Raw genomic sequence first — 6,455 nt, forward strand, 5'->3', positions numbered from 1 at the left:
AAGTACTTAATTTGTTCCGGAGGTCCGTACTTAACCTGAAACTGTTCTCAACCTGAAGCACCACTTTAGCTAACGGGGCCTCCTGCTGCTGCCACGCCTCCGAAGCACAATTTCTGTTCTTATCCTGAAGCAAAGTTCTTAACCTGAAGCACTATTTCTAGGTTAGCGGAATCTGTAACCTGAAGCATATGGAACCCGAAGCGTATGGAACCCGAGGTACCACTGTATAAGATGCCCCCATGTATAAGACGACCCTTATTTTTTTGAACCCAAAATTAAGAAATCGGACCAGAGCCCAAACCCGCACCGCCCGCACCCGTGTCAAAGCCCAAACCGAACCCAAGTCCAGGTCAGAGGTTGGGCTGCCCGCACCAGAGCCAGAGGCGGAACCCCTGAGCATTCACCAACCGTGTATAAAACGACCCCCAAATTTTGATTAAATCCTTTAATATGTGGGAAAATATAGTATGTTGTTAGCAACTAAATAAGAGTGCAAAGAATGAATGTGTAAATGGATGGAAAGACAAGGATTATGGAGCCAACCAAGGGGCTGCAGGAGGAGGAGGAGGAGGAGGTCACGGAATGGAGTCCAGCCCAGTCTAGCCGGGGATCAGGCTGCAGGCAGCCATCATGTGCTGGCATTCCGCTTGTGTTTAAAACTCCATAGCAACAGAACAGGCCTCTCATGTGACCGTTAAGCCCTGCCATTGTCTGTTTCATCCTTTCACTCTGGATTCTGAGCCTGAGAACGACGGCAGCATGGGCAACGTGGGCAGCCGAGTAGAGAAACGGGATTCCTTGCCGACTTCTCCAGGAGGTCTGCGTGGCAGGCGTCAGCCAGATGGGCTGCTCCAGAAAGGAACGTCACAGCGTGGAGTTTTTGGCTACTTCCATTGGGGCAAGCGGGACACCCGGGCTGAGAAGAAGCACCAGTCATCTGGAGGTGGCTTTCAAAGGGACTATGAGAGTGACCAGGAGAACCAGTCCCCTGAGCGGTATTTCCGGGACCATCAACAGGCAGCTGATTTCTCCAAGAGCTCATTGCATGAGCATGGATGCTTCAGCAGGTGTCGGATCAGACCCTCTGCCTTCAAGGGGGTATCATGGAAGAGCCTGTTGTGCATGCCGAGGCGGTCATCAGCCAAAGGCCAGAAGCTGTCCAAGAGCAACAGGAGCCTGACCCAGAACAGCACCAGCAGCTCCTCGCAATGCAGCCCTCTCCGCAGTCACCTGCTGCACACCATCAGCCTGGATGAGAGCACAAATGCTATCCAAAGCTTCCCCACCGACACTCCATGTTTCAAACCTGCTCCAACCCAGCTCAGTGCTTCCATAGGCCACAACAACCACACTGGTGACTCCTTGGACAGGGCTTCCCAGGGGCCACGAGACCCCTTGGCTGTAGACAAAACACCTCCGTCTTGCAGGAGCCTGAGCCCCCTGCAGAGCTCTGGGGAACCACAGCCTCCGAATGAAGCCACAAACTCCCTGGAAGATGTGATGAAGCAGCTCGAGGACCGGCTGACTGAGAAGGGCATGGAGAGAAATCTGAGTGAGAATGATGATCCCTTCACTCAGATATTTGAGGACAAATGGCGTTTGTGGATGGAGGAGCTGGAAGAACTGAAGCAGGAAATTCAGCTGAAGCTCGACAAAGCTCAGCAGCTAGAGAAACGGCTGCAAGAAGAGCTGGACCTTCAGCAGAGGCTGCAGCACCAACAGGCACAGTTGGGGGACTCTTCCCAAACCTTGCCAGAGCGTGGCTCCCCTGTTCCTCCACGGGACTCTCCCATGCAAGCATGCCAGGACGTTTCGGCTTGTGAAACAGATGGGTCTAAAAGTAGGGGGATGCAGGGGGAGAGTGCAGAAAACTTGGGAAGAGGAGAAGAAAATAGTCCTGTGCTATCAGCGGGAGATGCAGGCCAGGTACGTGGAGATGTACTCCCACAACCAGGCACTGGAGAGGCAGCTAAGTCAGTTCCGGCAGTTCCAAGCTGAGCCGAGATGTATCAGCTAAAGGTCCGGTTCACCACCTCCCTAGAGGATTTTGAAGACTGCTGCCATCCATGGAATGGAATCCCAGCATTGCTCCTGGCATTTTCCGTCCATCCATAGTTGCCCTTGCTCTGTCTAGCTTGTTGCTACTTTTCATAATTTTGTTTATTCCACCACTGTATTAGTTTTTAAATTTCCATTCTTTTAACTTCGTTTGCCACCCATTCATACAACAACACTGTCCTACTTATGTAATTACTTGATATATTATTCTTTCCTATGTACAAATATTTGAAATTTATTAATAAAATATTGGACACAATCTGCCTGATTGAAGATAACCGTAGTAGAACAAGTTCTAACACACAAACTCATTAACTGAATTTAGATCAACATATCAGCTGCTGTGCTGTTGTTGTGATATCGCATCTTCAAAGAATGCAACATTTCAGTTATAGGGTCAAAAGTCTATTGTAGGTCCATTTATTCAGCCAGAGGACAAGACTTGCTGGCTGTCGGATGCGATCACTTTTAATATAGAATAACTTGTCAGGACTTCTGCTGATGTGACTACAGTAAGCAGAAGGAAACTGAGTATTATTAGAGCCGCGATGAATATTCGCCTTTTAATAGCTTATCTTTTCAGTGGGGTACAATTTTTTTTTCTTAAAAAACACTCATGTGGTGTGAATATTCACTTTTCCCACATGGTTGGCACCATTGTTTCCCCAACTACAAGTGAGGCCACAGGCTAACACTTTCATAAGAACTGCAACAACTGCTAGCACATTTCCAAAGCTAAACAGCATTCATCATCATCATCATCATCAATTATTTCAGTAGGAAAAGTCTGGTGAAAATTTCCTCTTGGGTGACATAGAAAACATGGTGTGGAATTTAAAACATTGGGAGGACTTCCTGTGAAAGTTGGGACGAGTCAGTGGAAGCCACGTGGATAGTGTTTGAATGGTTTTGTCATGGCCTTTGGGTAGTACAATAAAGCTGACTGCAGCGGAAGCCATGGCCATCAGCCACCCTCTCCAACTCCCCTCTCCTGAGCCCTTACATCCATAGAATCAATGTCCAACTATAGCTTTTGCAATGTACCAAAGCCAATGGTAATGCCCCAAAAGCTGTATAAATGAACTTTTGAAATTATAAATATATATAAGCCCAAGTCGGAAAAATTGCAACTGAATTTTTTTTTATTAACACACACAAAAAGTGTGTTGAAAGAATATCATATTTTTCAGTGTATAGGTTTCCCCCATGTATAAGATGACCCCTATATTTTTGAACCCAAATTTAAGAAATTGGGCCAGAGCCCATACCTGAGCCACCCGCAGTGAATCAAGTAGGGTTTCAAATTGGAAGGGGGAGCTATGTGTTGAGAGATCACTGCACTGTGGGAGAGGGGTTGGCCTAGATGACCCTCAGGACACCTTCCAACTCTACAATTCTACAAGTCTATGATTCTATGACAAAAACTGTGTCCTGGTCTTGTCCATGTCAACAACCACCATCTTTATGATGAATAGAAAAAAGACAGTCAACGAACCGAGAAATTACAGAAAACAAATAAAATCTCTGAAACGAGAAGTAATCAACTAGAAATATTATAGAATTAAACTAAATAACAAAAATCGAAAAATTTAAGGGGGGAAATTAGAAAAACCTAGAATTGAACAAAGCCTTAACGGGATGCCGGCTACAAACCTTGTTTCACTGAACTATTCAGTTTCCTCAGAAGGAAATAGAGAAATCATAAACCTTAAATGATTTTAAACAAACTCAAGAACAGGGCTGAAACGCTCCCCTGAGTTTACAAAAAGGGTTTGAAAACCTAAATGGCAAGTTTTAGACATAGCCCTATTTAAAGAAAGCCAAGCACTAGTAATAAGGAGTTAAAGACTCGGCTCTGAAAACTCTAGTATTGCCTTTACAAATAGTTTTTTAAAAACCTACATAGCACAAATTCAAAGAAAGGAATACTGTTTTAATTTTTAAACAAACTCAAAAACAGGGCTGAAATGCTCCTTTGGTCTGAGGAAACTGAATGCCTTCTGGGGAGAGCAGCAGAGTCTATTTATTCAAGAGCTCTCGAAACCTGGAGCTGGAACTGTTTCTCAGTTGCAGACAAACACTAATAATCAGGACTGTCAACCAATCAAATTTATCACCAGTATGTTTTCCTGGTGGGAATTCTGGAAAGTACCTTGATAATAAATCTTTCTTGTCTGTATTGGATTTTCTCTTTTTCATCATTCTTGACGGTTAAGCTGGTCTGCAGGCAACTAAAATTGGGAAGCAGAGTCGGGTGCTGGGATAGGAAAGGAGGAGGAGACTCATGAGGGTAGAATTTTCACAGTTGCATCTGCAGCGACCTGGAAGTAACGGAGCGTGTTACTTCCGCGTTTCGCCACTCGCGCATGCGCAGAGAGTCATAATGACGTCATCACAGTCTTGATGTTTCCTCTTCCTATACGAATGCTGACTTTCTCTCTATTTCTGGGCTTGATTGAACTTGTTACTACCTACAGAGGTCTAAATGGCCCTGACCCTGCCTAGAACAGGGAATATTTTCACTCACAACAATCTCCCAAGAGAATTCAGCTCCTAGTAGGAAGGTTTGTTATAGAAAATGTTTTATTTGTGGTAATACTTAAATGATAAGTCAGGGAGGAAGGGACGCGGGTGGCGCTGTGGGCTAAAGCCTCAGCGCCTAGGGCTTGCCGATCGAAAGGTCGGCGGTTCGAATCCCCGCGGCGGGGTGCGCTCCCGCTGCTCGGTCCCAGCGCCTGCCCACCTAGCAGTTCGAAAGCACCCCCGGGGGCAAGTAGATAAATAGGTACCGCTTACCAGCGGGAAGGTAAACGGCGTTCCGTGTGCGGCTCTGGCTCGCCAGAGCAGCGTTGTCACGCTGGCCACGTGACCCGGAAGTGTCTTCGGACAGCGCTGGCCCCCGGCCAATAGATGTGAGATGGGCGCACAAACCCCAGAGTCTGTCAAGACTGGCCCGTTCGGGCAGGGGTACCTTTACCTTTACTAAGTCAGGGAGGCACACAGAACTAATCATAATATTGATGGCTCTTATTCTTTAAGAAATAAAACACATGACTCCCTAAGGAGAACTAGCTTTGCAACAGATACTTTAGAAATAAAATGATTTAGAAGTCCATCTTATCCAGACAAGTTGCTTCATATTATCAGTCACTTACTGCAGAGTTTATCGTCACAGTTCTGAGGGCAGTCTCCACATGGTGGAGCTGGTCTGTAGGGTTCTTCTTTAACTATGCTCCCTCTGAAATTGCAGAGCAGTACAATATGCTTAGGATGTGGGTGGTGCTGTGGTCTAAACCATAGAGCCTAGGGCTTGCCAATCAGAAAGTCAGCAGTTTGAATCCCCACGACGGGGTGAGCTCCTGTTGCTTGGTCCCTGCTCCTGCCAACCTAGCAGTTCGAAAGCACGTCAAAGTGCAAGTAGATAAATAGGTACCGTTCTGGTGGGAAGGTAAATGGCATTTCCATGCGCTGCTCTGGTTCTGCTGGCCACATGTCTGCGGACAAACGCTGGCTCCCTCGGCCAGTAAAGCAAGATGAGTGCGCAACCCCAGAGACATCCATGACAAGACCTAATGGTCAGGGGTCCCTTTACCTTTTACAATATGCTTTGCATCAAAGGTGCTACGCAGAATGACTTTTGCAGCATAGATTGTGTGGCAGGTCTGATGGCGGTTAGTTATTGACTCACTCAAAAAATTATTGTATACAGCGCATGCCATGACAAATTAAACACATAAGACAGAAGAACTAAAAATATACTCATAAAATTTCAGACAAACAAATGTTTAAAACAAATCGCCCACTACGCAATTAATTGCTGGCTCAAACACAGCTTTCTAGCAGCTATGGCAAAATATGCCCCCTAATGTATCTTTGGTGTGTCATTTATTGTGATTATGTATTACAGTGGTACCTTGGGTTCCAGACGCTTCAGGTTACAGACTCCGCTAACCCAGAAATAGTACCTCTGGTTAAGAACTTTGCTTCAGGATGATAACAGAAATCACGTGGCGGTGGCAGCGGGAGGCCCCATTAACTAAAGTGGTACCTCTGGTTAAGAACTGACCTCCAGAACGTATTAAGTTCTTAACCCGAGGTACCGCTGTATATTTATATTCCATGTTTCTTCCAACAAACTTGAAGTGGTTACATGGTTCTCTCTCTCCCCAATTTTATCCTCACAACAACCCTTTGAGGTAGGGCAGGCTGAGAGGCAGTGACTCGTCCAAGGTCACCCAATGAGGTACACGGCTGAGTGGAAATTTGAACCCCAGTCTCCCAGCACTCTCACCTGGCTTGAGAGCAGTACATGTGAAAATGATCTAGGAGTCTTGGTTGACCACAAACTTGACATGAGCCAACAGTGTGACGTGGCAGCTAAAAAAGCCAATGCAATT

At 46.1% G+C, this 6,455-nt stretch overlaps 1 pseudogene across 1 annotated transcript; it reads left to right on the forward strand.

Annotated features, from left to right (window-relative positions):
• Nucleotides 1–744: 744 nt before the first annotated feature.
• On the forward strand, nt 745–1,998 carry LOC309528696 (NEDD4-binding protein 3 homolog pseudogene; annotated as a pseudogene). Its single transcript has one exon. The product of its transcript is annotated as an NEDD4-binding protein 3 homolog pseudogene (transcript).
• The last annotated feature ends 4,457 nt before the right edge of the window (nt 1,999–6,455 follow it).

The sequence above is a fragment of the Podarcis vaucheri genome, assembly GCF_965113315.1.
Source record: "Podarcis vaucheri genome assembly, chromosome: 3".
Taxonomy (NCBI): Eukaryota; Metazoa; Chordata; class Lepidosauria; order Squamata; family Lacertidae; genus Podarcis; species Podarcis vaucheri.